This window comes from Loxodonta africana, chromosome 13 (genome assembly GCF_030014295.1).
Source record: "Loxodonta africana isolate mLoxAfr1 chromosome 13, mLoxAfr1.hap2, whole genome shotgun sequence".
Taxonomy (NCBI): domain Eukaryota; kingdom Metazoa; phylum Chordata; class Mammalia; order Proboscidea; family Elephantidae; genus Loxodonta; species Loxodonta africana.
The window spans coordinates 88,605,611-88,629,956 of record NC_087354.1 but is presented as its reverse complement, the minus strand read 5'-3'; positions in this window follow the sequence as shown (position 1 = coordinate 88,629,956).

The following is a 24,346-nucleotide window of genomic DNA, read 5'->3' as shown; positions in this document are numbered from 1 at the left end:
CAAGTGTTTTGATATAGAAGAGTGGGCACTTCCAGTGCTGCATTCGTTTGTTGAAACATCTCAGTTGGTATTCTGTCAATTCCTGGAGCCTTGTTTTTTGCCGATGAGTGGGTTTTAGTGCAGCTTGGTTTTCTTCCTTCAGTACCATCGGTTCCTGATCATATGCTACCTTCTGTAATGGTTGAACAACCACCAATTCTTTTAGGTACAGTGACTCTGTGTATTCCTTCCGTTTTCTTTTGATGCTTCCTGAGCCGTTTAATATTTTTCCTGTAAAATCCTTCAGTATTACACCTCAAGGCTTGAATTTTTTCTTAAGTTCTTTCAGCTTGAGAAATGCCGAGTGCATTCTTACCTTTTGTTTTTCTATCTCCAGGTTTTCGGACATGTCGTTATAATACTTTGACTTCTCAAGCTGCCCTTTGAAATCTTCTCTTCAACTCTTTTACTTCATCATTTCTTCCTTTCATTTTAGCTACTCAATGTTTCAGAGTCTCTTCTGGCACCCATTTTGGTCAGTGCTTTCTTTCACGTCTTTTAATGATCTTTTGCTTTCTTCATGTATGATATTCTTCATGTCATTCCACAACTCATCTGGTCTTCAGTCATTAGTGTTCAAAGTCTCAAATCTATTTTTGAAATGGTCTCTAAATTTAGGTGGGATATACTCAAGGTCTTATTTTGGCTCTTGTGGACTTGTTTTCATTTCCTTCAGCTTCAACTTAAACTTGTATATGAGCAACTGACAGTCTGTTCTGCAGTCAGCCCCTGGCCTTGTCCTGACTAATGATATTGAGCTTTTCCATTGTCTCTCAGAATAGAACATGGAACGAGGGATATCATTGCTGATGTCAGATGGATTCTGGCTGAAAGCAGAGAATACCGGAAAGATATTCACCTGCAAAGGCGTTCGACTGTGTTCATCTTTAGAGAGACACTGATATGGGAAACAAAATACTGCTAACAACTTATGGTAAATTACAAACTTAGTGGTGTTAAAAAAAAACCTCCAGACAGAAATGTATGCTTAAATTTTAATATTAAATGATTCCAGTTTTGTTAACTAGAATATAAGGATGTCTTTGTCTACTACACAACACTTTTGATAACAAGTAAGTCTTGGTGTTGACTGGCATAAACATCTCTTGTAAGGTCCCTAGGTGGTACAAAAGGTTCACACTAGAATGTTAATCTAATTTGAAAATTTGAACCAATCCACAGGTACCAGGGAAAGTAGGTCTGGATATCTGCTTCTGTTAAGATTTTTGTTGCTGTTGTTAGCTGCTGCCAAGTCATTTCCCACTGATAGTAAACCTATGTACAACAGAATGAAACATTGCCTGGACCTGCACCATTCTCATAACTGTTGCTATTTTTGAGCCCAATGTTGCAGCTACTATGTCAATCCATCAGGTTGAGGGTCTTACTCTTTTTCGATGAGCCTCTACTTTACCAAGCTTGATGTCTTTCTCCAGGGACTGGTCCATCCTGATAACATGTCCAAAGTACATGAGATGAAGTCTTGCCATCCTCAATTCTAAGATTAAGATTACTGCCAATAAGACCCAATGGAGCAATTCTACCCTGTAACAAATGTGGTTGCCATGAGTTGGAATCTACTTGATGGCAACTAACAAAAACAAAAACAACAATCCCTGTTATATCTATATAAATAAAACTGAGCAATAAAACAAATTAATGGCATTGAATCATAAAAATCATAATAGAAACTTTTACGTTCAAAAATGGAGGAAGATTCATTCACAACTTGTGATATGCAAATAACACAATCTTGCTTGCTGAAAGTGAAGAAAACTTGAAACACTTATTGATGAAGATCAAAGATTACAACTTTCCATACAGATTACACCTCAACTTAAAGAAAACAAAAATTCTGTCAATTGGACCAGTGAGCAACATCATGATAAATGGATAAATATTGAAGTTGTCAAGGATTTGATTTTACTTGTATCTGCAATCAACACCCATGGAAGCAGCAGTCAAGAAATCGATAAGCAAGGTAAGCTTGGTAATCCTAGTAATTCTACTGTTTCTTTGTCTTTAAATATCTTTGTGTGTGTGTGTATTTGATAAGCCAGTCCTAAAATCTGACTATCTTGCAAAATAAATTTTTAGCAAGCAAACTTCCTTTATTTTCTTAATGCTTCTGCCTCTGAGTCTTTTAAGTGTTAATGTTACAATCTGATATGAAGCATGAGGTACTACGATCAGAAGACATTCTGCTTACTACTCACAGAACGACTTAGCACCAGTTCTAGCCCTAGTCTCCATAGGCTAAGTGATGACAGCATGATGTCAACCTGTTCATTCTTTGGGTTTGCACCATAGAAGAGGGATAATAAAACTATATGAGTCACCTGGCACAACAACTCCTCATCCCCTATAAAGAAAGAGAAAATTTTACTATGAAATATAAACAAACTTTCTGTAGAGAGGAGAGGATCTACAGCTTCCTTACCATGGTACGTAAGCCAATGACTCTGGGGAGATAAGTCTCTAAATCTCTCCAGAGGAAAAGCACTATGTCTAGCTTCCAAGGCATGTTTGCTCTTCAATCAACCTATAACAGTTTACCAGTACTCTTTAATCAGAAAGCCTGGACTACCGAGAAACAGAAAAATTTGCCTCCTAATGTTTGAATAGTTGAATATGCCCATGTGTACACAGATATGAGGAAGAGGACTGGCAGTGGAAAAAGGAGAAAGAATCAGCTTTTACTTAGATTCAGAAAACAAACACACCATACTTCAGAGAACATTATGGGATCAATAAGAAAATTGATTTCTCTACAAGTCCACAATTCATATGCATGAGCAACAGTTGTCCTTCCACAGGGTGAGCTGAATATCTAATTTTGCACTGTAGAATGTTGTAGAAGAAAATCTGAATCTGTGCATCTGTGATTTGAATATAAGGACAAATAACACTAACTTTGGGACTATGCTTACTTTTGTTATTTCTTGACTCCTTTAATAAAAATTCCTTGAAGCTGGCCACAATTAAAAACCGAGCAGAAATATTTGGTAAAATATTTTAAAATCTGTACCATATTTAATACAAATAACATGTACCTTCTACATTTGTTTGCCAAATGCATCTTTTACCCCGGGAGATATTTTTGCTGCTATGCCAATTTTTTTTTTTTTTACATATTGTTCTTAAAAAAAAAAAAAGAAATTGCATAGTGTGTTTACAAAAATGCCTCAGGGAGGCAGTGTGCAGTTGGCAAACAAATGTAGAAGACTCTCATTATTTGTATAAAAATACTGCATTTAATTTCAAGATTTCATGGTGAAATTATGTGTGGAAGATAATCTATTAGCATGATGGTAATGCCTGAGTATTGTCACTTCCATGACTTGATTTCATGCATTACATTTGCTATCCAAATGTTTGATTTTAACTCAAATATAATTTCACTACAATTGCCCAGAGCAATAGGTAAGGGGAGGCAAAGGGGAAGATATCACTCCTCTGTCCTGTATTAAGGCAACTTTTTAGAATATACACATGGGTTTCAATTTTAGTAATATTTCTTGAAGCCAGGCAAGAGGTAATCAATGTAACTGTGAATAAAATAGGCTGCGTTAGGCAAGCTGCTGAGTGGTAACTCAGCCCTCTAACGATTTTTTAAAGTAATCTCAAATCAAATTGGTGGCTTTTTTTCCATGTTACTTAACATAAAAATCTTGCTGAGTGATGAATACCATGGCTGTTTAGGTTTCTGAACCTACTTGGAAAGGATAGTAAAGGCTCAAATAAAATTATTGTTGGCACCTGAAGTTTCTCACCTGTGAAAGACAAACTGCTGTAGTAAAACAGTCCTTGGAGACCACTCTAAAAGATTCATTTGCAAATAAGCTCAAGTGCCTAAGAAAGAACATTTAAAATACAAGAAAATGTTTGATATTTCAATTTTTTGTACTGCTGTAAAATTTATCAGAACAAATGGTTTTTCCTTCTTAGAAACTTCTTTGGGAATTCACAATTCAATAAAGACAATTATCAGCTTAAAACTCCTATATCTCAATATAATCTGTAGGCCAGTTAAAATGAAGATTATAGAAGATACTAGAGGCCATTTACCAAGAAAAATTTTACTGCATGAAGACTTTATTTTGGATGCTTAATATAATAACCCTGAATTCCCCAGCAGTGTGCATTCCATCTCTCCTCATGTCAAACATTTTATTTTTATTGCATGCCCTGTTTTTCATTATTGCCCCATCTTCAGATATTTGATTTCTATTCATCCTTTTAATCTCAACTTTATGCCATTTTCTAGACTAGTTTTCTCTGACTCCCACAATAGCTCTAATTTTCTGTTTAAATTATTTAAAAAAAAATATTATTTTTAGCACCCCTTATTTCTTTTCTTTGGAGGATTTATTAATATTAACATAAGTAATTTAATGAGTAATTACACATTTAATGTCTGTTTCTCCCTCAGAAATACAAGTTTTAAGAGTTTCTTTTCTACTGCTTACTTGTCTCAGTCGCTTTTTCTTACATAGAGAAAATTTTCAAGAAATCTCACATGAAGGATACCTATTTATATCATTATGTATGGATTATCCGATTACAAAGATATCCAGTGAAGACACTAGTTGAGAGGGAACTGCTACCCGTAAGACATTGTCTTTTTCACAGTGATGATTAGTACTTCAATTTCCTTTATGTTCAGTAAAAATAAAATGTCTTACATGTCTTCGAATTTACAACACACATTTCAAACATGTATATGGATTGAACATAAAAAAAAAAAAAAAAAAAAAATCTTTTGCCGTAGAGTCAATTCCAACTCAGAGAGACATTATAGGAAAAAGTAGAACTGCCCCATAGGGTTTCCAAGAAGTGGCTGGTGGATTTAAACTGCTGGCTTTTTGGCTAGCCACTGAGCTCTTAACCATTACTCCACCAGGGTGCTTAGTCAAGACTAATAAAATTAATGAATAAATAGATTTAAGTTGGTGTCGTCTTGCTGATCTGGTCCACAAAGTCACCCACAGTACAGGGAAGAGTCAAGCAAATATTATTCATAGATCCGAATATACTGTTATTGAGCAAAAAGAATAATAGCTATGTAAGAACCCCCAACACTTCTTTTATTTGTGTACTTTCAACTCTATAATATGCAATTTTACATGGGCGCTTATTAGAATTTGTATCTGTTATGGAACAAAAATTATACTTCTTATTAGAAATGTGTTATTCATTTATTTCAAATCAGCACAATTATAGGAGCAGACTTACTCACACATGTTAGTTACCTACCTGTTGCTAAAGATAGTTTGTTGCTGTTGTTATCTGTAGTCCAGTTGGCTGCTGACTTCATAATGACCCCATGCAGAACAGGATTGGAATGTTGTGATCCATAGGGTTTTCAGTGATTGAGGTTTGAGAAGTAGATTGCCAGACCTTTTGTCCTAGTATGTCTTAGTTGGGAGCTCTGCTGAAACTTGTTCAGTATCACAGCAGCACATATGTCTGCACTGATAGATGGATGGTAAATGCTTTGGAGGTGCACTGACTGGGACTCAAACCCAGGTCTCCTGGAAGGAAGATGAAAATTCTGCCACTGAGCCATCACCACCCTCTAAAGATAGTCAGGTTGTTTCATTTACAAAAATAAAGGTAGGAAAGTAATGAATGTTTCAAAAATTATGTTGCTTTCAAGAAATATTAGAATTCAAAACAGCACAAAGGAAATTCATCCGATTGTGTCCTTGTGGGTTGACATAACTCATTAGAGTTTCATTTTAACGTGTGGTTATTAGCTCTTTAACTCTGGATTGTGGATATGGAATTGATCATACTCAGCGGCATCAGGTTATACTAAATAAACTTGCAAAGAAATTATATATGTGTATATAACCAAAGGGTCAGCAGTTTGAATCCGCCAGGCGCTCCATTGGAAACTCTGGGGTAGTTCTACTCTGTCCTGTAGGGTTGCTGAGTCGGAACTGACTCGAGGGCACTGGGTTACTGGGGTGTATATATATATATATATATATATATATATATACACACACATATTTATATCTCCAAACCAAAAATACCAAACACTTTGACGTTGAGTGGATTTCGACTCATAGCCACCCTATAGGACAGAGTAGAATGGCTCCATGGGGTTTCCAAGGAGCAGCTGGTGAATTTGAACTGCTAACCTTTTGGTGAGTGGCCAAGCTCTTAGCCACTACATCACCAGGACTCTCTCTCTCTCTATATATATACATATACATTATTGTAAATAACCAAACACCTTTGTCTATTGCTTAGCAGATTATCTCCCTGTAAAAAAGAAGAAAAAAAAAAAACCTACACTGGAATTTAAATTATTTTGAGGGTCACTTGATAAGCATAGACATAAGCAAAGTATTTTATTTAATGATCTTAATAGCTAGCAATTTTAAACAATGCCAGCCTTGATAGCACGACAGACTATACCTGCCAAGAGAATGTGACAGGAGAGTCTCAGATTTACTAACCATAACATTCATAACCTGAAGCGTACAACATAAATCAAGGAATTTTATTAAAAAAAATATATGCACTAGGACATAAACAACACTAGCTTTGAAAATGAGAAGAGTTAAAAGGGTCCAAATGTGGGCATTAAAAAGATAATAAAGGAATAGTATAAACAGCTTAATGGCCACACATTTGACTACTTTGATGAAACGGATTAATTTCTTGAAAGATACACTCTGCCAAAACTTATACAGATAGAAACAGATAATCTGAAGAGGCTTACATCTTTTAAAGAAATGGATGCAACACTTAGTAACCTTCCCGAACAGGAAACATGATGCCCAGACATTTTCACTGGGAGCATCTATCAAACATTTAAAGAAGAAATGATACAAATTCTCTACGAGCTCTTCCAGAAGATGGACGTAGAGAGAACACTTTCTAACTCATTATAAGAGGCCAGCATTACTCTAATACTAAAACAAGACAAAGGTATTATTAGAAAGAAAAATAAATTTAGATCAAAATAGTTCATGAACATAGATGCAAAAACATTAGAAAATCTAATTCAAATTTTTATAAAAATAATTACACAAAATGTTTAGGTATACAAGCCTGATTCAACATTCAAAATTCTATTAATGTAATTCATCACATCAATGGGCTAAAGAAGAAAAAACATATGATCACACTGATGACTGGAAAAAAAGCATTTGTCAAAGCCCAAATTCCATTTATGATAAAGAATCTTAGCTAAATAGGAGTAGAAGAAAACTTCCTCAACTTGGTAATACAGGAAATATAATACTCAATAATGAAAAACTAGATGATTGCCCGTAAGACTCTAGATGGTTCCCCCTAACATCAAGGATGCCCTTATTCACCACATTTATTAGTTCAAGTAAGATAAAAAGAAATAAAGATTGGGAAGACAGAAATAAAGCTGTCTTTGAAGATAATATGATTGTCTATAAATATCCCAAATAATTCAAAACAAACAAACAACAACAAAACACAACTCCTAAAAGTATTATGTAATTATAGCAAGGTGCAAAATAAAAGGTTAATATTCAAAAGTCAATTGCTTTTCAATTAGACCAGCAACGAACTATTAGAATATGAAATTTAAAAAAAAAGAGAGAAGGGAAAACACCATTTATATTAGCAATAAAAAGCAAAAACAAGCAAAGAGAAATACTTAGGTATAAATATAATAAAATGTATATAAGATCTATATGACAAAAAACACAAAACTCTGATGAAAGAAATCAAAAAACATTAAATAAATGGAAAGATATTCCATGTTTATGGATAGGCAGTATTATAAGGACATCAATCTACTCGTGGACTTGTTTTAATTCCCTTCAGCTTCAACTTGAACTTACGTACGAGCAATTGAGGTCTGTTGCACAGTTGCCCACTGGCCTTGCTCTGACTGATGATATTGAGTTTCTCCATCGTCTCTTTCCACAGATTGGTTTGATTTGATTCATGTATGTTACCTCCTTTGAGGTCCACATGTGTAGTCACTGTTTATGCTGTTGAAAAGAAGAATTTTCAATGAACAAGCCTTTGTATTGCAAAATTCTATCCCACAATCTGCAGTGTCATTTCTATTGCCAAGGCCATATTTTCCAACTGCTGGTACTTCTTTGTTTCAAACTTTCAAATTCCATTCACCAGTAATTGTCAATGGACCTTGACTGAATGTTTGATCAGTTTCAGACTGCAGACCTTTGGCAAAAATCTTCAATTTCTTCATCTTTGGCGTTAGCATTTGGTACATAAATTTGAAAAATAGTAGTATTAACTGGTCTGTCTTGTGCATATTATCCTATCAATGACAGCATTGTACTTCAGGATAGAGCTTGAAATTTTCTTTTTGACAATGAATGAATGATGCCTTTCTCTTCAATTTGTTATTCTTGGTGTAGTAGATCATGATTGTCTCGTTCAAAATGGCCAATACCAGCCCATTTCAGCTCACTAATGACTAGAATATCTATCTTCAAGTAGTACATTTTATTTTTGACAGTTTCCAATTTTCCTTGATTCATACTTTATACATTTATGTCCTGATTATTAATGGATGTTTGCAGCTATTTCTTCCCATTTTGAGTCTTGCCACATCAGCAAAATAAATTCCGAAAAGCTTTACTCCATCCCCATCTTTAAGGTTGACTCTGCCTTGAGGAAGCAGCTCTCTCCCAGTCATATTTTGGGTGTCTTCCTTTTTTTTTTTCCAACCTGAGGGACTCATCTTCCAGCACTATATCAGACAGTGTTTCATTGCTAAAAGTTGTATGTAGAATGCCCCATGCAAAAGCCAGAAAATGAGTAAGAAAGACTAGAGAATTGTAGCATTTGAATTATGGTGTTGGGGAAGAATATTAAATATATTGTGAACTTAGAGAAGAACAAACAAATCAGCCAGAATGTTCCTTAGAAGCAACAATGGCCAGATTTTGTCTCTAGTACTTTGGACATGTTATCAGGAAGGACCAATCCCTGGAGAAGCACATTGTGCTTGGTAAAGAAGAGGGTCAGGGGAAAAGTAGAAGTCCCTCAATGAGATGGACTGACACAGTGGCTGCAACAAAGGGGCCAAACGTAGCAAAAATTGTGAGGATGGCACAGGACTGGACAGTGTTTCGCTCTGTTGAGTATAGGGTGATTATGAGTTGGAACCAACTTGATGGCACCTAACAACAACATAGATTTAACACAATCCTAATCAAAATCTCAGCAAGTTACTTTGTGGATATTGACAGAATGATCCTAAAGTTTATATGGAAAATGAAAAACCTATACTCAACTCAATACTGTAGAAAAACAAAGTATGAAGCCTGAAACTACCCAACTTCATGATTTATTATAATGTTACAGTATTTTTTTTTAACCAAAACAGTATGCTACTGACAAAAGAATAGACCAGTACATAAATGGAGATGAATAGAGAGCCTAGACATAGGTTCAAACAAATATAGTCAAATGATCTTTGATGAAGCAAAGACAATTTAATGAATAAAAGATAGTTTTTTAACAAATGATGGTATGAACATTAGATATGTGCATGCAAAATAATTAATCTAGACACAGTCCTTTCACAGTTCAAAAAATTAATTCAAAATGGACCACATATCTGAATATTAAATGCAAAAATATGCAACTTATAGAAGATAATATAGTAGAAAATCTAGGTGACCATGGGCTTGGCAATGACTTTTTAGATACAACAAGAAAGTATAGAAAATAAATGTTAAGTTAGACTTCATTAAAAAGAAAAACTTCTGCTCTGTGAAAAACATTGTTTAGAAAATGAAAAGAGAAGTCATGGATTAGGAGAAAATATTGGAAAAACAAATATCTGACGTGGGACTTTTTAGATACAACAAGAAAATATAATCTACAGAAAATAAATGTTAAGTTAGACTTCATCAAAATAAAAAAAAAACTTCTGCTCTGTGAAAGATATTGTTTAAAGAATGAAAAGAGAAGTTATGGATTAGGAGAAAATATTGGAAAAGCAAATATCTGATGTAGGACATTTATCCAAGATATATAAACAATTCTTAAAACTCATCAATAAGAAAACAAAAAGCACAATTAAAAAATAGGCAAAATATTAGAACAGAACCTAACCAAAGGAAATATACAAACACCAAAAAAGCATATGAAAAGATGTTCAACATCATATGTCATTGTTGTTGTTAGGTGCCATTGAGTCAATTCAGATTCATATTGAACCTATGTACAACAGAATGAGACACTGCCCAATCCTGCACTACCCTCACAACCGTTGTTATGCCTGAGCCCATTGTTGCAGCCACTGGGTCAATCCATCTCATTGAGGTTGTTCCTCTTTTACTGACCCTCTACTTTACCAAGAATGATGCCCTTCTTGAAGGACTGGTCCCTCCTGACAAAAAAAAAAAAAACTCCTGATAGCATGTCCAAAATATACGAGATGAATTCTTACCATCTGGCTTCTAAGGAGCATTCTGGCTATACTTCTTTCAAGACAGATTTGTTCATTCTTCTAGCAGTGCATGGTATATTCAATATTGTTCACCAACACCGCAATTCAAAGGCATCAATTCTTTTTCTGAACCAAAATTCTCTGCCATCGAGTCAATTTTGACTCACAGCGAACCTATAGGACAGAGTAGAACTGCCCCATAGAGTTTCCAAGGAGCACCCGGTGGATCTGGCCTACTGACCTTTTGGTTAGCAGCTATAGCTCTTAACCACTTGTCATGGATTGAATTAGGTCACCCCCAAAATGTGTGTATCAACTTGGTTAGGCCATGATTCCCAGTATTCTGTGATTGTCCTCCATTTTGTGATTGTAATTTTATGTGAAAGAGGATTAGGGTGGGATTGTAACACCACTCTAACTCAGGTCAACTCCCTGATCCAATGCAAAGGGAGTTTCCCTGGGGTGTGGCCTGCAGAGAGTTGGGGGCCTCATACAACAAAGGAAGCAGCACCAGGAGTAAAGTGGGTCCTTTGGACCTGGGGTCCCTGTGCCTGAGAAGTTCCTCAACCAGGGGAAGATTGAAGACAAGGATCTTCTTTCAGAGCCAACAGATGGAGAAAGCCTCCTCCTGGAGCTGATTGTCCTGAATTTTGACTTGTAACCTACTAGATTGTGAGCAAATGAATTTCTCTTTATTAAAGCCATTCACTTGTGGTTTTCTGTTAAAGCAGCACTAGGGGACCAAGACAACACTACAACACCAGGTTTTCCAATTCTTTTTCAGTCTTTCTTATTTCATTGTCTAGCTTTCACATACATATAAGAAGATTGAAAATAATATGGCTTGGGCCAGGCACACTTTAGTCATCAAAGTGACATTGTGGCTTTTTAATGCTTTAAAGTAGGCTTTTGCAACAGATTTGCCCAATGCAATATGTCATTTGATTTCTTCAATGCTGCTGCAGTGGGTGCTGGTTGTGGGTCCAAGTAAAATGAAATCCTTGACAACTTCAATACTTTCTCTGTTTATCATGATGTTGCTCATTGGTCCAGTTGTGAGGATTTTTGTTTTCTTCATGGTGAGGTGAAATCCATACTGAAGGCTGTAGTCTTTGATCTTCTTCAGTAAGTGCTTCAAGTGCTCTTCACTTTCAGCAAGCAAAGTCTTGTGATCTGAGTAATGCAGATTGTTAATGAATCTTTTTCCAATCCTGATGCCACATTCTTCTTTACATAGTCCAGTTTCTTGGATTATTTGCTTGGCGTCCAGATTACTTGGATTGTTTGCTTGTCATAAAGGCATTCAACTGTGTGGATCATAACAACTTATGAATAGCACTGCAAAGAATGGGAATTCAGAGCACTTAATTGTGCTCATAAGGAACCTGTACATAGATCAAGAGGCAGTCATTTGAGCAGAACAAGGGGACACTGTGTGGTTTATAGTCAAGAAAGGTGTGAGTCAGGGTGTATCCTTTTGCCATGCGTATTCAATCTCTATACTGAGCAAAAGACTTGAAGCACTTGCTGATGAAGATCAAAGACTACAGCCTTCAGTATGGATTACATCTTAACATAAAGAAAACAAAAAAATCTCACAATGGGACAAATAAGCAACATCATGATAAAAGGAGAAAAGATTGAAGTTGTCAAGGATTTCATTTTACTTGGATCCACAATCAACACCCATGGAAGCAGCAGTCAAGAAATCAAAGGATTCATTGCATTGGGCAAATCTGCTGCAAAAGACCACTTCAAAGTGCTAAAAAGCAAAAATGTCACCTTGAAAACTAAGGTGTGTCTTACCCAAGCCATAGTGTTTTCAATCACATCCTATGCATGTGAAAGCTGGACAGCGAATAAGGAAGACCAAAGAAGAACTGACACCTTTGAATTATGGTGTTGTGAAGAATAGTGAATATACTATGAACTGTCAAAAGAACTAACAAATCTGTTTTAGAAGTACAACCAGAAAGTTCCTTAGAAGCTTTGGACGTGTTATCGGTAGGAATCAGTCCCTGGAGAAGGACATCATGCTTGGTAAAGTAGAGGATCAGGAAAAAAGAGGAAGATCCTCAATGAGATGGGTTGACACAGTGGCTGCAACAATGGACTCAAGCATAACAACAATTGTGAGGATGGCGCAGGACTGGGTGGTGTTTCATTCTGTTTTACATAGGGTCCTTATGAGTCAGAACTGACTCGATGGCACCTAATAACAACAACAGATTGAATGAGTATAGTGAAAGATACAGCCCTGACATACACCTTTCCTGACTTTAAGCCATGTAGTTTGAATAACTGATTCCTGGTTCATGTATTGGTTCTGCATAAGCACAGTGACGTGCTCTGGAATTCTAATTCTTAGCAGTGTTATCCATAATTCATGATCCACACAGTCAAATGACTTTGCATAGTCAATAAAATACCGATAAACATCTTTCTGGTATTCTCTGGTTTCACACAAGATCCATAAGTCATTAGAGAATTGCAAATTAAAACAACACTGAGATTCAGTACACACCTGTTAGAAGTGCTAAAATCCAAAACACTGTCAACAGTGAATGTTGACTAGGATATGAAGCAGCAGGAGCTCTCATTCATTGCTGGTCAGAATGCACAATGGTACAGGCACTTTAGAAGACACTCTGGTAGTTTCTTACAAAACTAAACATAATCTTGGTGTATAATCCATCCAGCAATCATGCGCCTACATATTTACCCAAGTTGATCAGAAACTCATGTCCACTCAAATTTCTGCACATGAATGTTTATAACATGATTACCAAAAACATTGGAAACAACCAAGACGTTATTCCATAGGTGAATTGTAAGCGTACATCCAGACAATGGTATTATTCATTCTTTAAAAGATAATTAAAAAGATCTCTCAAGCTATGAAGACATAAAGGAGCCTTAAATTCATATCGTAAAGTGAAAGACGCCAGTTTGAAAAGCTATTTACCGCAGGATTCCAACTTTATGATATACTGGAAAAGGCAAAATTATAGAGACAGCGAAAGTATCATTGGTGGCTAGACATTCAGGGGCAGGCGAGAGGGAAGAATAGGTGAAGCACAGGAATTTTTAGGGCAGTAAAATCATTCTGTGTAATACCATAATGGGGGATAAATGACATTATGCATTTGTCAAAAGCCTTGGATTTGTACAACACAAAGAGGGAATCCTGACATAAACTACAGGTTTTAGTCAAAAATATTGTATCACTAAGGGGTCATCAATTGTAACAAATATACCACACCAATGCAAGATATTGATAAAAAGGGAAACTGTGCAGGGGGAGAGGGTATATATGGGAACTCTCTGTTCATTCTGTGTAATTTTTCTGTAAACTTGAGACTGCTCAAAAAATAGTCTATTAAACAAACAAGAAAAAAAAAAGCTCATAACCTGTATATAACTAAAGGAGGCCTGGTTGTGCAACGGTTAAGCACTCAGCTGCTAACCAAAAGTACATGGTTTGAACCCACCAGTGGCTCCACAGGAGAAAAAACCTGATGATCTACTTCCACAAAGACTTCAGCCTAGGAAACCCTATGGGGCAGTTCTCTCTGTCCTATAGCGTCTCTGTGAATCAGAACCTACTCAACAGCACACACCACCAACAAAGAAAAAAATAATCAGATACTTTATATAATTGGAGTCCTGGTGGAGGAGTGGTTGAGCTGTTGGTTGCTAACCAAAATATTGACAGTTCGAATCCACTTGATGCTCCTGGAAACCCTCCAAGGTAGTTCTCCTCTGTCCTGTAAGGTCGCTGTGAGTCAGAATTGAATCAATGGCTTTATATAATTAAATGATAAAGCATTCTTTAACACCTATTTAAAAAATGGGGCAGGTGAGGTGTACAAACCAATAACACATGGCAAGGGAGCCCAAGCTTGCAATATGTGTACCCAACTTTATTACTTTGCTAGGGCATTGGTAACAAAGGACCACACTGAAATTTATTCTCTAACAGATCTTGAGGCTAGAAGTATGAAATCAAGAAGTTGGTAGTACCATGTTCACTCAAAAGCTTCTAAAGAAAAATTGTTCCTTGTCTCTTCCTCACTTCTTGTCGTTCACAGCAATCCTTTGCTTGTGGACACACACCTCCTACCTCTGTCTCCATAGTCACATGGTATCGTCCCTGTGTGTACATGTTTCTGTGTCCTTTTTCTTACAAGACAGCAGTCATATTGAATCTAAGTCACACTCTAATTCAGTATGACCTCGTTTTAATTTGGTTACATCTGCAAAGACCCTATTTCCAAAAAAAAAAAAAAAATTGACATACGCATTTCCTGGGTGTACATTCAACTGACAACAACCTGCGTGCCTGAAGTAATCAGAACCTAGATAGAGTAGTTGTAGCTTTTGTTCAAAGGAATTAACTGATCTGCAGCAACCTGCAAGAGATGGATTTGGGGACATATTCCCCAGCTGACTCTGCTCCTACCCTCTGATCTTCTACAAGACCCTACAATTAGTTCACTTGGATGCCAAGAATAAGGAAGATCTTTGATACATTTCACAGAGATCAGCCTTTCTTGACACAGACCATTTGGAGAGAGGAGTGGGGAGTACATAGCGTAAGGCAAAAGAAAGATACTGCAGATACAGATCAAATATATTTGACTAAGGTATACTAATTAAAATATTCATGTAAGACAGACGATGCCCTGGACACCTTGATTAGAATAAGTCTGTTAAAAATCTTTTTCAGTCAACTGTTTGTCGATTCTTACTCAGTTTGATCAGAGGACTAATCTCATTAAATCAATGTCAGTTTTGCCAAATTGCATTATTAGAATACAACTTCTACTACAATTAATGCGTTCTTTAAGTCATCTTCTATGTACTGATTAAAATCTCTACAGCTTTAGTTTAGGAAACATAAATACTCTCTCTTTGTCTCTGCCTCTCTCTCTCTCTCACATACACACATGACACAACCTACAGAGTCTAGGTATGTTTCATTCTAATGTTTTGACTGGACACATACTTCTTTACTTTGTTTCATTTTTTTTTTCTTTAGAGTTATGTGAGAATTTGTTAATTCGATCTGTCAGTTATCAATTACATACCTGTTAATATATGTTGTCTTTGTAGTGACTATGTTTCCAACATATTCAGGCAGAACTGAATTTTGTTTTTCTTCATAATATTTTCACTTTGCACTCCCAATTGGTCGTGCAGTGGTATTATTCCTCAAGCAAACAAAAGGGCATCGTGAAAGTAAAGGGAATGTTTTTGCTTTCACTATTCCAAACAAAGGACCAAAATCAAGTCTGCTTTTAGTAGGATGTGAATGAAGCATTGCTTTGTGCTTAGTGCCCGAGAGTGGTACCTACCAGTTCACAGATACTTTCGTTGCTGACATAGCAGGCATTATGTTCATCTAATGCTATCGCTTAGTCAGAATTAATGCACAAAATTTTTCTAAAAGAGAATATATCTCTATAACATTGTAACATGCTTAGAATTAAAGGATTGAGCCAATAAAATCTAAACATTGCCTACTGAGCTTTAAAACTTTCAGTTCTTTAATCTTTTCAGTTCTCAGTTATCTCTACTGATGGAAATACAAAAATGCAAGAGAACGGATAGTGTATGTTATTATTTTGCCCTTGAAATTGGACAAGTGGTACATAAAAAATCATCTAATAATCAAGGATAATCAGTTAGACATTTTTATTTTGGTCATGTGAATAATGTAAGTGGCTGATAGAATTTTTCACTTCACTGAAGATTATTTTCTTGTAACTCAGTCATGTTTTTCCTTACCCTCTGTCACATACAAACCTATAATTTATTTTAAATGCATCTGACTTTCTAGTTTAGTCAATCATTGGCATTGACTATACTTTTTTATACTTATTTAATATCTATAGTGCTAACTAGACTTATATTTATACAATAATAATAGTAATAAAATAAACATTTATTTAGAAAGAGATAATACTGCCTCCTGTAATGATTTCTTTTAATTTTTACAATGGGAAGGAGTACAGTGGTGTTAAAAAAGTACTAAACCAAATCAAACCAAACCTGTCACTATCGAGTCAACTCCAGCTCATAGAGACCTTATAGGACAGAGTAGAACTACCCATGGAGTTTCCAAGGAGCTCATGGTGGATTCAAACCGCCAACCTTTTAGTTAACAGCCATAGTGCTTAACCACTGTGCCAACAGGGTTTCTGTTAAAAAAAAAAAGGACAAAAGAATTCTTTAAAAATATTCTGAAATACATAGTGATTACTTGCTGCTGCCAAATAAGCACACAAGCAAAACAGATCAAAACTGCTTGACATGGAGTCGTTATAATTCTTTATTTTTAATTAAATAATTTGATTTTTATTTGAGTGACAGGTACACATGAAACAAAATTCTAAATGAAAGAAATATTTATTAAATGATTTCCAAGAATAAGAGAAATTCTTTTTAGTTCTCAATGAAATGCTTTGATACAGAATATATTTTGAGTTTTGTTTTTTATTACTCCCTGCTGTCAAATATTTGCAAATATAGGACTGTTCAAAATTCAGACTTTTCACCACACTTACTCACCAGTAGACAGCTTCCAACATCTATGGTGTACTAACAGACTCCTCATTCATCCTAACTTCCCCAGCTTCTCCCTGGGACTAAACCTGCTCTAAGAAAATTCACAAAAGCCCTGTAACCATATTTCCATTTCTTTAAATACAGAATGGTTGGTTTTCTTCCCAGCATGTGCTACTTCCTTTAAATAACAATTTTTTCTTCTAGATATTTCTGAAATTTGAATCTTCAAGTTTCTATCTGGTCTTCTTGTACCCTCTTTTCATCTTGTGTTATTAAAGATGGGTTTTGTGTGTCACTCTCACATTTCTTATGGTATTTGGATAATTTATGAATGAAGTGGGCATACTCACTTATATTCTGCAATACAGGCACTGGGAAAAAAAGTATTTTTGTTGAAAAAGATTTTGTACTGACTCAAAATAACTGAGTCAGTGAATTCAGACTTACCCTATGAATAAAGGAAACATAAATTTATGTACACAGTGCCAAAGCGATGGCTAGTTAAATAGTTTTATTCTATTGCAGCCAAATTTTCTTCAAATATGTAAAACTATGTAAATTTGTAAGCTAGAGATCTATAATTAGAGAAAAAGGACAGGAAGGAAAGATTTGCTGTGGTGTAAAATAGAGGTGGCTAGATAATAATTCAGTGAGTCAAAGTAAGCTTTAACTCTGTTATTTCTGTAAGTTACAGGGTTGAACTGTTCCCCCTTCTCTCATCACACCCGGCCTGTGAGTTCCTAATAAGGTATTCTGTGTAACAGTCCAAGGTCATCTTACTGCTTCTCTGTTCAATGCTGCTTCACACTCACCAACCACTCCCCTTCCATTCGGACATGATCAATAAGGCACAAAGCTACCCTTAGATAAACTTTCCTTTAGACTGCTCTGGCTTGGCGGCCTTTTGAACCAGGCCAACTTAACTGTCTGAAGAGACAACTGCCCCAGACATTGTCAAAGTGCTTCCTCCCACTAGGCTGAAATCAGTGTCCTTAATGTAAACAAGAGGGACACTGGAAGAAGGAATGTTCAAACCAGAAACCTAGCCAAAGCCCAGCTGCCTCAAGATGCTTCAATCTGCCCAGCCTAAAATTCAGACTGACAAGGACTGGGGGCATCCACCTACCTCCAAGCTTCATCCACCAAGCCCCTGATTACATTAAAGGTGGGAAATAACCTTGTAGATTTTCTTGTTGATACAGGACCAACGTATTCTGTTTTGAATCACCTGAAAGGATTACTTTCTCCCCAGGCTTCAGAAATAATTGGGGCAACAGGAAAAACGTCTACAAGTGGGGCTCATCTGCCAGTGTAAATCCACTTTCAACACTCCAGCAGTCCTGGTAAGAAAACTAAAAGCATGTGAAAATCGACTTCTGCAGGACTTGCATACAGTTAGTCAAGTAAGTGAAGATATGCACACTATAGTCCCAAACCCTTATACCCCCCTAAACTCTGTGTCTCCAGACTATGCCAGGTTTACTGTCCTAGACCTGAAAGATGACTTCCTCTGCATTCTTTTAGCTCCTGAATCTCAGGAAATAATTTGTCTTAGAATGGAAGGACCCCTATTTGAGGGAAAAATAACAATATCGCTGGACAGTTCTCCTTCAGGGAGTCAAAAATAGCCCCACCCTGTTTGGAACAGTCCTGGCAAAAGATCTCCAGGGTCTCCTTCTTCAATATGTAGATGACCTCCTTGTGGCTAGTCCTACCAAAGACAACTCAGATAAAAACACAATTCTAACTTTGAACATTTTAGCCCAGGCCAGCTATTGAATGTCTGCTGCCAAGGCTCAGATCTCACAGCAAAAGGTAACTTACCTACGGCTCCTGATTTCTCAAGGTCAGCAGACCCTGTTTTTGGAGCACAAATAAGCGATCCTCCAGATCTCCACCCTGACCACCCACAGGCAACTTCAAGGCTTTCTAGGTATGGCTGGTTTTTGCAGAATTTGGATCATGAAATTTAGGTTAATAACAAAGCCTTTCTAGGAAGCCAGCCAAGGAAAGGACTTTGACCCTTTCGAATGGACAGATGTAATGTCAACAAACCTTGAAAATCTAGCCTCTTTCTCTGACTCGGAGTCCCAGACCTCAGAAAGTTCTTTGAACTGTATGTACATGAAATGAGGAGAGTCACAGCACAGGTCTTAACTCAAGAACTGGGTCCTTGGAAAAAACTGGCACCACATTTTTCTGAACTTTTAAGCCCAATCCCTCAGTGATAGCCAGCCTGTCTTAGGGTGGTAACAGTGACTTGCATCCTTTTAGCTGAAGCTGAAAAATTTACCTTAGATCAGCCTGTGACTGTGTTTGCCTCATACAGTTCTCACAAAAAAGCAGAAAGACAAGCTGTGGCTCACAACATGCCAAATGGTCTGCTGCAAAGCCCAGCTCCTGGACAATCCAGAGGTCTCACTCAGGTAACTTCTATGCTGAACCCAGCCAGGCTGTTACCAACAAACCCCACAGGTGAGCAGGTCCACGACTGCCTCCAAACTATTGAAGAAATCTATTCCAATCAACTGGGCTTGGCCCACCAGTCCATTTCAAACTCAGACTTAACACTCTACACAGACAGAAGCAGCTTTATAAAAAATGGAACTCAAGGGGGCGGAGCCAAGGTGGCGGACTAGGCAGACGCTACCTCGGATCCCTCTTACAACAAAGACACGGAAAAACAAGTGAATCGATCACATACATAACAATCTAAGAACCCTGAACAACAAACACAGATTTAGAGACGGAGAACGAACTAATACGGGGAAGTAGCGATTGTTTCCAGAGCCCGGAGCCAGCATACCAGTCAGGTACGGCACAAGCACAGAGAGCTGCTCCACCCCCCTGAACTAACCCCGGGAGGGAGACCAGCCGGTTCCGCGGGCGGCGTGGGACGCAGTCGGTAGGAGAAGTCCACGGGAGGCAGTGACTGGTCTTTGAGCAGGAAGAGCAGCATCCCAGCTGGGGAACCGTCTCTCCGGAATTTGGACTGGACGCAGGTATGGAATAAACACGGAGAGCTGCTCCACCCCCCTGAACTAACCCCGGGAAGGGGCCCAGCCGGGTCGTGCGGGTGACGTGGGACGCAGCCGATAGGAGAAGTCCCCGGGAGGCAGCGACTGGTATTGGAGCGGGGAGAACAGTGTCCCAGCTGGGACACTCGGTCACGGCACAAGCACGGGGAGCTGCTCCACCCATCTGAACTAACCCAGGGAGGGGGCCCACCTGGTTTTTGGGGGCGGCACGGCCACGCGGCTGGAGGGACGAGAAGTCCCCGGGAGGCAGCGACTGATTCTGGAGTCGAGAGTGCACCGTCCCAGTAGGGGAGCCTTGACGCTGGGCGTGGGGCTGGAAGCGGAGGATCTGACCATGACTCCAGCGGCCCAGACCCCCCGGGGGCAATCTCCACACAGCCACCACACACAGGCGATGCGCCCGCGGGAATCTCAGATATAATAGTCATTCCAAGCAAGACAAGCAACTCTGGCTATATTCTGAGGTGCTACTCTCCTACCTCTCTGTTCTCTCCCCCACCCTCCCCAGGCGGCTTCATTAACATCCGAATAGCCTGAGCCAGAGGGAGAACTCTGATAGGGGTCTCACTGCATTTTTTTTTTTAGCGGATTTTCTGGAAAAACTAGTTTCCCAGTGATGGCTCCGAGACAACAATCCATATCAAACCACTTAAAGAAGCAGACCATGACAGCTTCTCCAACCCCCCAAACAAAAGAATCAAAATCTTTCCCAAATGAAGATACAATCCTGGAATTATCAGATACAGAATATAAAAAACTAATTTACAGAATGCTTAAAGATATCACAAATGAAATTAGGATAACTGCAGAAAAAGCCAAGGAACACACTGATAAAACTGTTGAAGAACTCAAAAAAATTATTCAAGAACATACTGGAAAAATTAATAAGTTGCAAGAATCCATAGAGAGACAACATGTAGAAATCCAAAAGATTAACAATAAAATTACAGAATTACACAACGCAATAGGAAGTCAGAGGAGCAGACTCGAGCAATTAGAATGCAGACTGGGACATCTGGAGGATCAGGGAATCAACACCAACATAGCTGAAAAAAAATCAGATAAAAGAATTAAAAAAAAATGAAGAAACCCTAAGAATTATGTGGGACTCTATCAAGAAGGATAACCTGCGGATGATTGGAGTCCCAGAACAGGGAGGGGGGACAGAAAACACAGAGAAAATAGTTGAAGAACTCCTGACAGAAAACTTCCCTGACATCATGAAAGACGAAAGGATATCTATCCAAGATGCTCATCGAACCCCATTTAAGATTGATCCAAAAAGAAAAACACCAAGACATATTATCATCAAACTCACCAAAACCAAAGATAAACAGAAAATTTTAAAAGCAGCCAGGGAGAAAAGAAAGGTTTCCTTCAAGGGAGAATCAATAAGAATAAGTTCAGACTACTCAGCAGAAACCATGCAGGCAAGAAGGGAATGGGACGACATATACAGAACACTGAACGAGAAAAACTGCCAGCCAAGGATCATATATCCAGCAAAACTCTCTCTGAAATATGAAGGCAAAATTAAGATATTTACAGACAAACACAAGTTTAGAGGATTTGCAAAAACCAAACCAAAGCTACAAGAAATACTAAAGGATATTGTTTGGTCAGAGAACCAATAATATCAGATATCAGCACAACACAAGGTCACAAAACAGAACGTCCTGGTATCAACTCAAATAGGGAAATCACAAAAACAAATTAAGATTAAATAAAAAAAAAATACACATAACAGGGAATCATGGAAGTCAATAGGTAAAAGATCACAATAATCAAAAAGAGGGACTAAATACAGGAGGCATTGAACTGCCATATGGAGAGTGATACAAGGTGATATAGAACAATACAAGTTAGGTTTTTACTTAGAAAAATAGGGGTAAATAATAAGGTAACCACAAAAAGGTATAACAACTCTATAACTCAAGATAAAAACCAAGAAAAGCGTAACGACTCAACTAACATAAAGTCAAGCACTATGAAAATGAGGATCTCCCAATTTACTAAGAAAAACGCCTCAGCACAAAAAAGTATGTGGAAAAATGAAATTGTCAACAACACACATAAAAAGGCATCATAATGACAGCACTAAAAACTTATTTATCTATAATTACCCTGAATGTAAATGGACTAAATGCACCAATAAAGAGACAGAGAGTCACAGACTGGATAAAGAAACACGATCCATCTATATGCTGCCTACAAGAGACACACCTTAGACTTAGAGACACAAACAAACTAAAATTCAAAGGATGGAAAAAAGTATATCAAGCAAACAATAAGCAAAAAAGAAGAGGAGTAGCAATATTAATTTCTGACAAAATAGACTTTAGACTTAAATCCACCACAAAGGATAAAGAAGGACACTATGTAATGATAAAAGGGACAATTGATGAGGAAGACATAACCATATTAAATATTTATGCACCCAATGACAGGGCTGCAAGATACATAAATCAAATTTTAACAGAATTGAAAAGCGAGATAGATACCTCCACAATTATAGTAGGAGACTTCAACACACCACTTTCGGAGAAGGACAGGACATCCAGTAAGAAGCTCAACAGAGACACGGAAGATCTAATTACAACAATCAACCAACTTGACCTCATTGACTTCTACAGAACTCTCCACCCAACTGCTGCAAAATATACTTTTTTTTCTAGCGGACATGGAACATTCTCTAGAATAGACCACATATTAGGTCATAAAACAAACCTTTGCAGAGTCCAAAACATCAAAATATTACAAAGCATCTTCTCAGACCACAAGGCAATAAAACTAGTGATCAATAACAGAAAAACTAGGGAAAAGAAATCAAATACTTGGAAAATGAACAACACCCTTCTGAAAAAAGACTGGGTTATAGAAGACATCAAGGAGGGAATAAGTAAATTCTTAGAAAGCAACAAGAATGAAAATACTTCCTATCAAAACCTCTGGGACACAGCAAAAGCAGTGCTCAGAGGCCAATTTATATCGATAAATGCACACATACAAAAAGAAGAAAGAGCCAAAATCAGAGAACTGTCCCTACAACTTGAACAAATAGAAAGTGAGCAACAAAAGAATCCATCAGGCACCAGAAGAAAACAAATAATAAAAATTAGAGCTGAACTAAATGAATTAGAGAACAGAAAAACAATTGAAAGAATTAACAAAGCCAAAAGCTGGTCCTTTGAAAAAATTAACAAAATTGATAAACCATTGGCTAGACTGACTAAAGAAATACAGGAAAGGAAACAAATAACCCGAATAAGAAATGAGAAGGGCCACATCACAACAGAACCAAATGAAATTAAAAGAATCATTTTAGATTATTATGAAAAATTGTACTCTAACAAATTTGAAAACCTAGAAGAAATGGATGAATTCCTGGAAAAACACTACCTACCGAAACTAACACATTCAGAAGTAGAACAACTAAATAGACCCATAATAAAAAAAGAGATTGAAATGGTAATCAAAAAACTCCCAACAAAAAAAAGCTCTGGCCCGGACGGCTTCACTGCAGAGTTGTACCAAACTTTCAGAGAAGAGTTAACACCACTACTTCTCAAGGTATTCCAAAGCATAGAAAATGACGGAATACTACCCAACTCATTCTATGAAGCCACCATCTCCTTGATACCAAAACCAGGTAAAGACATTGCAAAAAAAGAAAATTATAGACCTATATCCCTCATGAACATTGATGCAAAAATCCTCAACAAAATTCTAGCCAATAGAATCCAACAACACATCAAAAAAATAATTCACCCTGATCAAGTGGGATTTATACCAGGTATGCAAGGCTGGTTTAATATCAGAAAAACCATTAATGTAATCCACCACATAAATAAAACAAAAGACAAAAACCACATGATCTTATCAATTGATGCAGAAAAGGCATTTGACAAAGTCCAACACCCATTCATGATAAAAATTCTCACCAAAATAGGAATTGAAGGAAAATTCCTCAACATAATAAAGGGCATCTATGCAAAGCCAACAGCCAATATCACTCTAAATGGAGAGAACCTGAAAGCATTTCCCTTGAGAACGGGAACCAGACAAGGATGCCCTTTATCACCGCTCTTATTCAACATCATGCTGGAAGTCCTAGCCAGGGCAATTAGGCTAGACAAAGAAATAAAACGTATCCAGATTGGCAAGGAAGAAGTAAAGTTATCACTATTTGCAGATGACATGATTATATACACAGAAAACCCTAAGAAATCCTCCAGAAAACTACTGAAACTAATAGAAGAGTTTGGCA